Genomic DNA, 12759 nt, shown 5'->3' on the forward strand with positions numbered 1-12759 from the left:
CGATCAGAGAGTCTTCGGATCGGTCGTGAGACCGATCAATTTCTGATAATTCAGATTTCTGAGATCTGAATTCGACTGATCGGTCACCAGACCGATCAGCGATCTTGAGTATCACTGGATCGGTCTGCAGACCGATCCAGACGACCAAGGTCTCACTGGCTCGGTCTGCAGAACGATCCAAGGCCTAGTGAGTCCGGAGCTTTCCAGCCCGAAACCCTAGGCCTTCTTGGTCTAGAGAACGAGCTACCGAGCCCTCTTTGACCTAGTCCGGAGAACGAGCTACCGAGCCCTCTCCGACCTAGTTCGGAGAATGAGCTACCGAGCCCTCTCCGACTTCGTCTGGTCCAGAGAACGAGCTACCGAGCCCTCTCCGTCCTCCCATGCCAAGCTTCCATACTTGGACTTTTCCCGTGCCAAGCTCCCTGCTTGGACTTTTCCGTGCCAAGTCTCCATACTTGTACTTTTCCCGTGCCAAGCTCCCTGCTTGGACTTTTCCCGTGCCAAGCTCCCTGCTTGGACTTTTCTGTGCCAAGTCTCCATACTTGGACTTTTCCCGTGCCAAGTTCCCTGCTTGGACTTTTCCGTGCCAAGTCTCCATACTTGGACTTTTCCCGTATCAGGTCAACTCAAGTCGGGTCAACCAGGTCAACCTTGACCAAAGGTTGCACCCACAATCCTCCAAGTTCCTATTCTTGTCAAACATCAAAATACAACTTCTCTATTCTTGTCAAACATCAAAATTTACCTCGAGTCAGGTCAACTCGAGTCGGGTCACCCAGGTCAACCTTGACCTAAGGTTGCACCAACAGGGTTGTGACAACAGTGCACTCTGCCATCACTACTCCTGATGAGTGACCGAGTGGACGGGATGCTGTCGAAGTACACCTATCCTCCTTACCCCAAATCATAAATGGGGGAGCTCAATGCTCTCATCTCCCAGTACACGATGACGGGGAGGGGTACCTGTCCTGCTACAACGCTGCGTCACACTAACCCATGAGTGGACCAACGGAGCCCTTGACAGAGCACCTGCTGCAACACACCCTGCCTGAATATACCACTAACTCATGAGTGGTCGTGTGTGCAGATACATGTAACTGGCGATGTGCTCAACAATAATGGAGCCAACAATCGCGCAGCATGCAATCAAGCGAATGGTGCATGACACTAAGCATGGCAATATCCTGTACCAATCCATATATATAAAATGTGTACCCTAGAATAAATTGACCCAATCAATGGTCTAGGTACACCGGTCAGATAAGGAATCAAAAACCCTAGATCCTGAACATATCCACCTCCATAAAATATGTACCATCAATATACATGAATTAAAGAAAAAGGGTCTAGGTACATAGATCAGATATGATATAAAAATATAGGTACACATGCTAGATAATAAAAATCCAGAATCTAGTCCTAAACTCAGTAAAGCATGGTATGTCACTTACTCTAGGAACTAAGGTACTCATGGCAATAATCACGAGGTATAAACATGGATACATAACAAGCGACAAAACAGAACATGCTATGGGTATCAAACCGTGACATACCAAAGGCAAACATGATCATTGCTTGTAGCTATAAAATACTATGCATATCCAATTGACAATATCATAAAAGATAAGTCAAGAGGTACCCGCCTCCGATATAGATCGAATCGAACCAATCCGATGTCGAGACGCCCATCTCGAATCACAGTCCTGTAACAACATGATATACGGATTTAGCTAATTACATATAAATTAATTAGCTAAATCATATCCCCGAGAAACTAACCTAAATCCAAATCCAATTATATATGTATCAATTCATACCTAAAACAACATGTATCAAGAGCGTGCCAACTCAATCCATACACCAAACCCTTACCATACTTCTTAGCCGCTCCTGTTAATTCACAGCCAAGGAAGTTTGCTCCGGAAAGAATTAGCTGCTGCTGGAGACCAGAACACCGTCGGCACAATGACTCTACAACCAGAGACCACCATCCTCCATTAGCAAAACCATTCCACCCTACACAATGTTGCTCATGGCAGGACACGAAACAAAGCACAAAAATCAAAAACTAAACCCGAAACCATCACCTTCAATCCCGCTGTCGGATTACTGCCGCTCACTGTCACCTTCTCAAACTCTCGGTTTCTGACAATCTAGGGCACCATGTCAATAGGGGCGGCGGCGCATAGTGAGAGGACAAGAAGAGGGCGACAGTGCTAGGGCACGGTGAAGTCTGTTGTCGGCACTAGGGCACAGCTATCTGTCGACTACACTTTGGCCAGCAACAGCGATTCGGTGGAGATCAGTCGGTTTCCCCCTCACAGCAACGGCTAGGGCTCGGCGTTGCTCTCGTCTACCGGCGGCGGTCGTGGCGATCAGAAGAGAGGGGAAGATCGGGAAGAAGGTGACACTAGGCTTCCTTGGCCGAGGCTTATTTGCGTGGGAGAGGAAACGCGAAGCAGCGCCAGTTAGGAAGGAGGAGATGGATCTAGGGCTCAGGGCGGCGGCCGACGGCACTTCCACGCGGCGGTGGCGTGAGGGAAAGGGAAAGTCGGCGCTGCTCGGCCAGAAGAGAGGAAGAGACCGGGAAGCAGAAGCTTGGCCGGCGTTCGATCGGAGAGGAAGAGGAAGGAAGAACTGTCGCGTGCGAAAAGGGGACGGCGTCGCATGGGTTAGGGCACGGGAATAAGAGGAAAAGAAAAGGAATAAAAGAAAAGGAGAAATAAAACTTTTCCTCTTTAAAATAGGGTAGCCTAAACAGGTTTTTCTGGGCCCCGTTTTTATCCCCGTAAACTCGCTCATATGAGCTTCGAAATATTTCCGAAAAATTCCCAGAAATTTTGAAAAATTCCCTTATCATTATTCGTCATTTTTCGGTATTTTACATTCTCCCCCACTAATAAAAATTTGGTCCCCAAATTTCATCATCTACCATCAGCAAATACTAATAGCAGGTAAAGAGTATAAAATGTTGAACAGTAAATTAAATCACATACCTCAAGTGAAAAGATGGGGGTATCGAGCTCGGATAGTATCCTCGAGCTCCCAAGTAACCTCTTCGTCTGTATGATGCTGCCATCTGACTTTAACCAGTCGGATAGTCTTGTTCTGCAACTGACGCTCCTTCCGGTCCAAAATCCATACCGGAATCTCCTCATAAGTGACGTCAAGCTGAATGGAAACTAAGATATCTGTCAGCACATGCGTCGTGTCGGGTAGGTATCTCCTCAACATAGACACGTTGAACACATCATACACGCCTACCAAGGACGGTGGTAGTGCTAGCCAGTAAGCTACCGCTCCAATCCTCTCCAAGATCTGGAAAGGTCCAATGTATCGCGGAGCTAGCTTACCTCTGAGTCAAATCTCTTCACCCCTTTCGTGGTTGAAACTCACAGAAATACAACAACAGCTTTCAAAATCCATAATACAAGATCTCAGCAAGTCCTCTAAAGTCTGAATGGTCCGTTCTGACTGTCCATCTGTCTGCGGATGGAAAGCTTTACCGAAACGGAGCTGAGTGCCCAAGGCCTGCTGCAGACTCTGCCATAAACGAGACATGAACCGGGGGTCTCTATCCGAAATAATAATCAATGGGACTCCACGTGATCTGATGATCTCTCGGAAAAACAGATCTACCAATCGATCCAGGAAATCAGTCTTCCGGATCGCTAAGAAGTGCGCGGATTTGGTTAATCGATCAACGATTACCCAAATCACGTCATGGCCTCATCGTGTTCTAGGCAAACCCACCACAAAGTCCATGCTAATATGTTCCCATCTCTACTCAAGAATAGGAATCCTCTGAAGTAAATCGGCAGGTCTCTGATGCTTGGACTTCACCTATTGACAGGCAAGACATCCTGCTACAAATTCCGCGATGACTTTCTTCATACCATTCCACCAGTAGGAACGCCTCAAATCTCGACACATGCGGGTTCCGCTTGGGTGGATCACAAATCGAGAGCGATGAGCCTCCTGAAGTAGCTCCGACAAAACCGGGTGAGACTGAGGTACGCATAATCTGCCTCGGAAGTATATAATACCTTTCTCGTCTCGTGTGAACTCGGTCTGCTGCCCGGAAGCTATCTGACTGCCAATGAACTGCAAATGCTGATCACCAGCCTGAGCCTCTCGGATCCTCATCCTGATCGACGACTGAGCAACCATGGTAACCAGAATACCCTTCTCTGTCTATCCCTGCTCCTCAAGATCTAACTCGGAGAAACCCTGAACCAAGTCTGCAACTGAAACTCAGTGGCAAGCCAAAGTCCCTCCGGACTTCCTTCTGAGTGCATCAGCAACCACATTAGTTTTCCCCGGGTGATAGCTAATGGTACAATTGTAATCCTTCAGGAACTTCATCCATCTCCTCTGTCGAAGATTGAGTTCCTTTTGAGTGAACAGATATTTGAGACTCTTATGGTCAGTGAGAATCTCAAATGTAATACCAAATAGATGCTGCTGCCAAATCTTCAAAGCAAATATAATGGCAGCTAGTTCCAGATCATGAACTGGGTAGTTCTCCTCATGCTCCTTCAACTGCCGAGAAGTAGGAGACTACCCTGCCGTGCTGCATCAAAACAGCGCTCAAACCCTGTAGAGATGTGTCGGTATAGCGCACAAATCCGTCCTCTCCAGAAGGTAAAACCAAAAATTGGAGCCGACACTAGTCTCCGCTTCAGCTCCTGGAAGCTGGTCTCGTAGTCCTCGGACTACGTAAACTTCACGCCTTTCCCTATTCAGGCGTGACAGTGGCTTGGCAATCCGAGAGAAACCCTCAACGTATCTCCGGAAATATCGAGCCAGGCAAAGGAAATTGTGTGCCTCCTCTATAGACTTCGTCTACTCCCAACAGTAACAACCTCTATCTCCTGTGGAACCACGGTATACTCTTACTGGTGACCGTGTGTCTCAAACATCTCACAGAAGATAACCAAAATACGCACCACTGATCTTCACATATAGACATTTCCGTCGAAACATCTCTAGAACTATGTGAAGATGGTGTACGTGACTCACCTCGGATCTGAAATAGATCACAACATTGTCATCAAAGACAATAGAAACTTCTCCAACATCCTAGGAATACCAAATCATCGAGTCCATGATAACATCTAGGGCACTATTAGCCTAAATGATAAAACCAAGAATTTATAATGTCCGTAAATCAGACATCCTCAACCATAAGATCCCCGACAACAAGTTAGGAAATATGATAACCAACAATATAAATCACCAAAGAATAGATCCTCCAGTGTGAGAGCAACGCTCCATCACACGAAATACCACATATGTGGGAGCAACTCTCTACCACAAGAAATCCTCTATATATGGGAGCAACGCTCCACCACAAATAATCCGAAATATGTATCTGCAATAAATATGGGAGCAATGCTCCACTACAAGCAATCCGCAATATGTGGGAGTAATGCTCCACCACAGACAATCCATAGCATGTGTGGGAGCAACGCTCCACCACAACCAATACATAAGTGCCCAAGGCACCTAACTATCCAGCTAGAGACTGCACGAGGTCTCTCTACCACAGATCACTGTAGGTAGCCTAGGGTATAACAACCCAGTAAGCAAATCAAATTCATAGTCAACTCTATCATCATCCTAGTAGGTCGGACACCCACTAATAGGAGAATTAGTTGACAGGATATTACAACCAATAACATAATGTAGACACTCAGCATTCTACATTCAACATAGGTAGAATTATCATGATGCTACCCACCATACACCTGGCACACATACACACATAACATATGTATGATCGACATAATCCTCCAATTAGTACACACCAAACATTACTCAGAACATAGGTATAAATCATCGTGATACCTCCAACAATGCATACCGAACCCGTGTGCATATATCAACATAGGTATAATCGATAATACACTTCAAACAACACTCTCATGACATATATACACCTATGTCAAGAGTATAATCAACGTAATACTTCCAACAAATCATAATCGACACGAGTGTACACACAGAACAATATAATGAACAAGATACCTCAAATATTACATCGAACACATCTGCACATATCACAACTCAGATTAAATCGATAAGATACCTCCAATAAAACACTCAAACACATGTGCACAGTTCACAACATAGATTTAATCGACAAAATACCTCCAATAAGCCCATCAGACCACTCGGGTATAATCTACTAGAAACCCTCAACAATCATAACTGGAAAAAGTATACACCCACTACATGCAATTAGACCCTCCATCATAACACTCCTACAACACATAATAATTATATATACACACCACATAGATATACAGTATCAGCATATTTAATCCAATCAACCTGATATTGCCTATGCTACATTCTATGTTATCCAACTAGGTACATACAGTCAAAAATGAAAATTCACATGGAATAGGATACATCGATCCTCTATAGACTGACCAAACCGATAATGGTATACTACTAATTCAGTCTTCTCCCTGTCAGTACAAGTCATGTACCCAATGTACTCAAGATATCCAACTAAGCACGAATAACCCAAAGATCAGCATCTCTATAAAATAGAGTATGATGGTCCTCTACTGATCGGACCAACAAAACTAAATCGGTCATCTACCAACTGATCAAGATTACATTAATCCTTTTCAAGCAACTATGGTAAATCAAACTTCTACTGACCGATCTCACAAGAGTAGATCAATTATCTACTAATGAAATTAACTAAGATAAAATGGTATATTACTAGCTAAGTCAACATGAATATGTAGATATTATCCACTACAAAGCTAATAATAACAGAGGCTGGTATGTGCCTCAATCTTCTAACCAACTAGTAGTAACAGAAGCTAAAACTACGGGTGATATGATATGGAAAATCACCAGAGACTGTAATCCTTGATCTCTATTAAAGTCAACCATGATCAGGGGTTTTCCTAACACATAAAATATATGCTATATCAACTCGACAGGTACTAATAAAGAATGCTAATACATGTCATAAACTGTAATAGTCAATGGTGCATATAATAACAAAAAGGTAGGATAACAGTATACCAACATACCTCCTATAGCTTGGAGATGTCCTGCTGCTGCCAGGTCCCAAAACTCGAAAAGTCACATCGAGAAAACTAAAACACGAAATCCAAAACACGGGATATAAAACTTGTACCGTGCTCTGATACTAAATAAATTGGTATCAGATAAATCTCGAAAATCCAAAACACATAGTAAGTATCATAAACCTGGCTCTGATACCACTAAATTGTCACGCCCCGGGAGAGTCTCTGTCGGAAGAAATTTCGGTAACACCTCCCCTATACGGGTGACAATCTGAAGCATTTCTACAGATATAATATACATCAGCCACAGGCGGCTGGAATATACACACAACCATGCAATTATATGTAAAGCAGCTCACTCGGCTGTACCAAAACCAAAACACAACGAAAAATGACAGAAACCAAATACAAACCAAAACACAAAACTGCTAGCCGGCTAGGCTTACACAACCAACAACCAATAGAAAATACCACATAACAACATCAACGCTCCAGAAGCAAAACCGGAGTATAGAGCTAAACACACTGATACATAAAACAAATAAAACTTAACGGAAACTATAGTCTTCTGATGTGACGTGGGAACCATCAGACAGGATACTCCAAGCGACATCATAAACAACCTGGTACCTGAAAAAGATAGTGTCCACGGGGGTGAGTTCAACAACTCAGCGAATACCAATAGACATGTCTAATAAGATATATCTAACAGCAATAAACATGGAATACAGCTTCCTAATCATATATAGGAAATATGCAAAACAGAAAGGTAACTGAGAAAGCTGTACTCGCCAGGAACTCCTATCCAGACAAAAGGGTCGTCAAACCGAGAGTGTCATAAATCCTGTATGCATGTCAAACAAATGCATCCAACCAAATGCAGCAAATAAATGCAGCAAGCACAAGCAATAAATGCATCAATGCGTATGATGTCAATGACATGTCCTGGTCACCCCTACTCTCTAGTCAGCCGTCTCACACATGATGATGAGACCGAGTGGGTAGGGCTGTGACAACCGTGCACTCTGCCATCACTACTCCTGATGAGTGACCGAGTGGACGGGATGCTGTCGGAGTACACCTATCCTCCTTACCCCAAATCATAAATGGGGGAGCTCAATGCTCTCATCTCCCAGTACACGATGACGGGGAGGGGTATCTGTCCTGCTACAACGCTGCGTCACACTAACCCATGAGTTGACCAATGAATCCCATGATAAAGCACCTGTTGCAACACACCCTGCCTGAATATACCACTAACCCATGAGTGGTCGTGTGTGTAGATACATGTAACTGGCGATGTGCTCAATAATAATGGAGCCGACAATCGCGCAGCATGCAATCATGCGAATGGTGCATGACACTAAGCATGGCAATATCCTGTACCAATCCATATATATATAATATGTACCCTAGAATAAATTGACCCAATCAATGGTCTAGGTACACCGATCAGATAAGGAATCAAAAATCCTAGATCCTGAATATATCCACCTCCATAAAATATGTACCATCAATATACATGGATCAAAGAAAAAGGGTCTAGGTACACAGATCAGATATGATATAAAAATATAGGTACACATGCCAGATAATAAAAATCCAGAATCTAGTCCTAAACTCAGTAAAGCATGGTATGTCACTTACTCTAGGAACTAAGGTACTCATGGCAATAATCACGAGGTATAAACATGGATACATAACAAGCGACAAAACAGAACATGCTATGGGTATCAAACCGTGACATACCAAAGGCAAACATGATCATTGCTTGTAGCTATAAAATACTATGCATATCCAATTGACAATATCATAAAAGATAAGTCAAGAGGTACCCGCCTCCGATATAGATCGAATCGAACCAATCCGATGTCGAGACGCCCATCTCGAATCACAGTCCTGTAACAACATGATATACGGATTTAGCTAATTACATATAAATTAATTAGCTAAATCATATCCCCGAGAAACTAACCTAAATCCAAATCCAATTATATATGTATCAATTCATACCTAAAACAACATGTATCAAGAGCGTGCCAACTCAATCCATACACCAAACCCTTACCATACTTCTTAGCCGCTCCTGTTAATTCACAGCCAAGGAAGTTTGCTCCAAAAAGAATTAGTTGCTGCTGGAGACCAGAACACCGCCGTCACAATGACTCTACAACCAGAGACCACCATCCTCCATTAGCACAACCATTCCACCCAACACAATGCTGCTCATGGCAGGACACGAAACAAAGCACAAAAATCGAAAACTAAACCCGAAACCATCACCTTCAATCCCGCTGTCGGATTACTGCCGCTCACTGTCACCTTCTCAAACTCTCGGTTTCTGACAATCTAGGGCACCATGTCAATAGGGGCGGTGGCGCATAGTGCAGAGGACAAGAAGAGGGCGACAGTGCTAGGGCACGGTGAAGTCGGTTGTCGGCACTAGGGCACAGCTATCTGTCGACTACACTTTGGCCAGCAACAGCGATTCGGTGGAGATCAGTCGGTTTCCCCCTCACAGCAACGACTAGGGCTCGGCGTTGCTCTCGTCTACCGGTGGCGGTCGTGGCGATCAGAAGAGAGGGGAAGATCGGGAAGAAGGTGACACTAGGCTTCCTTGGCCGAGGCTTATTTGCGTGGGAGAGGAAATGCGAAGCAGCGCTAGTTGGGAAGGAGGAGACAGATCTAGGGCTCAGGGCGGCGGCCGGAGGCACTTCCACGCGGCGGTGGCGCAAGGGAAAGGGAAAGTCGGCGCTGCTCGTCCAGAAGAGAGGAAGAGACGGGGAAGCAGAAGCTTGGCCGGCGTTCGATCGGAGAGGAAGAGGAAGGAAGAACTGTCGCGTGCAAAAAGGGGACGGCGTGGCATGGGTTAGGGCACGGGAATAAGAGGAAAAGAAAAGGAATAAAAGAAAAGGAATAAAAAAAAAGGAGAAATAAAACTTTTCCTCTTTAAAATAGGATAGCCTAAACAGGCTTTTCTGGGCCCCGTTTTTATCCCCGTAAACTCGCTCTTACGAGCTTCGAAAAATTTCCGAAAAATTTCCAAAAATTTTAGAAAATTCCCTTATCATTATTCGTCATTTTTTGATATTTTACACTAACCATGATTGTGAGATATTAGGATGATACAAATAATTCACTTATACTTATGGCATTTTGATGAGTTATGAATTGTATCATATGGTTAGTAATCATAGACCAATTATGGGGAAAGTAAATGTTTAATTAATGGACATCTTGCCCATAGATCATAGTTGGACATTTCAAATTTTTTTGAAAACAATTCTATGTTTTATTTACTATGGTATAGCTATATTGAAACATATGAGTACAAAACTGGGTTTTAAATTGATACAAATTTACATGCTTTTGGAATTCTTGAGACTTGGTCAAAATTTCAAAAATAGGTTGACTTTTCATGAAAACATATTTTTTCTAGTTAAAGGACATTTCAAGAAATATGTGTTCAAAATTTCATGATTTTTTGAATTTTCTGGAAATTTTTATGTATTTCTGAAGTTGTCCTCAAAAGGTTGAAATTTGGGTTCAGCATGTACCAGTCAACTGTGACAGGTACTAGTCGACTGGTACCAGCCTTCCAGCACTCTGAGGGTTTCTAAAATCAAGTTTTTGGTCCAAAATTTGTTGCAATTGATACCATAGTATGTGTACGTGTCTGGTACAATATTTTTGATGGTGTCAAAGGGGGAGAAAAGGGAAGGTTAAGTTAGTAGCCTACTTGGTTTCCTTGTGTGCAAATCATTGAAAATTAAGGTTGAGAGCATGTGTTAAGGGGGAGCTTGGGTTTTATGCTTCATGTTTACATATTGCTTCAAATTTTCAAAGTTGTTATTTATGCCTAACTTAAACATATTGCCACACATCAAAAAGGGAGAGATTGTTGGTGCAATCGACCTAGGTTTTGATGTGTGTGTCAAAGAGTTTAAGTTAGGCTTTCATATGTATTTGATATGTGTTTGAGTCTTGCAGGACTTGGAGAAAATACATGTGGAACTTGGTGCGACCAAGTGTGGGAAGCTCATCCAAGGGCTCGGATCGTTGAGTCGGTGAAGGGTGGTGTGGAAGACATCCGAGGGACCGCAGGACGAGGAGCAATGGAGTGGAGTCGAGGGAAGTGGACTTCAAGGCAGCGTGAAGGATGGCACGGAGAGGAGCCGCGGGCTCAAGTGCATCTGAGGGACGAAGGCCAAGGAAGAGGACTTCAAAGGCAGCGTAAAGGATGGCACGGAGAGGAGCCGCAAGCTCGGGTGCATCTGAGGGACGAAGGCCAAGGAAGAGGACTTCAAAGGCGACTCCGGAAAGGATGAGAGGAGTGAATGTACTGGGACCAGTCGACTGGTCATGGGACCGGTCGACTGATCCAACTTCACAGAATGCACAGAAGCATTCTGTGCTTGTCGGCTACGGGGACCAGTCGACTGGTACATAGCCGTTGGCGGAATTTGGCTTTCTGCAGAGAGTCGTTGGCTGGGTCCAACGGCACACCAGTCGACTGGTGTCGGGGTTTGAGTTGATTTATGATCAACTCTCTCCTCTTATTTAAGGGGAGCTTTGGGGCATTAAGGAGGTTACTGATACATATAGATTAACTCCTATTCTGTGCCCAAAGCTCCCAAGCCAATTCTCTTCCTCCCAATCTAAACTCCATCTTGTAAAGAGGAAGAGAACCTTTCTGAGAGGTTTGTGTTGGTGCAACCTTAGGTCAAGGTTGACCTGGATGACCCGACTCGAGTTGACGTGACTCGTGTTGTATTTTGATGTTTGACGAGGATAGAAAAGTTGTATTTCGATGTTTGACAAGAATACAAACTTGGAAGATTGTAGGTACTGTTGGTGCGGGTAGCACTAACGGTCTAACCCAGGTTTTGATGAATGACAAATAGGTTAAGTTAGTTGTGTTGTTGTCTGACACTTTGATCAAGTGTGCAGGAAAAGTCCAGCTAGGTCGACGGGCTGACCGGATAGTTGGCGAGAAGTCCAAGCGGGTCGACGGGCTGACCGGACGCTTGGCGAGAAGTCCAGCTAGGTCGACGGTCTGACCGGATAGCTGGCGAGAAGTCCAAGCGGGTCGACGGGCTGACCGGACGCTTGGCGAGAAGTCCAGCTAGGTCGACGGGCTGACCGGATAGCTGGCACGAAGTTCAGACGGGTCGACGGGCTGACCAAACGTCTGGCAGGTAAGTGAGGTAAGTCACTGGAGGGGAGTGACTGCGAGGACGCGTTCCCGGGAAGGGGACATTAGGCGTCGATCCGGCTTAGATCCATTTCGGATGTCTAAGTCGAGATCGTGACTAGATTCCGGTCTCGGAAAGACGGAATCTAAGTCATACTCTCTTTATCTATCTGTTGAACTTTAACTGTGCTAACCATTTGTTTTACAGGATATATATTTGCCTCGGACTAACCTTGTTTTGCGGAAAAAGAGTCTTTCGGAACAAGGTGGTCCGCGGAGGATCCGGCGCCGGGAGGATCCGGCGCCGGAAGGATCCGGCGCCCGGGCTATCCGGACACCTCGCCGCTACGTGGAGCATCTTGATTTGAGAGTTCGTGCCACTCGTGGCAGCATATAAAGAAGCCCTGCAGGAGCTTGAATCAACTTTGTTGAGAACTCTTACGATCTTGCTCGACGTTGAGTCGGCGTCAATGGCCTCACAAAGTGCTCTTCCGGTTTTGTTTAATTTTT

The sequence above is a fragment of the Zingiber officinale genome, chromosome 2A (assembly GCF_018446385.1).
Source record: "Zingiber officinale cultivar Zhangliang chromosome 2A, Zo_v1.1, whole genome shotgun sequence".
Classification (NCBI taxonomy): domain Eukaryota; kingdom Viridiplantae; phylum Streptophyta; class Magnoliopsida; order Zingiberales; family Zingiberaceae; genus Zingiber; species Zingiber officinale.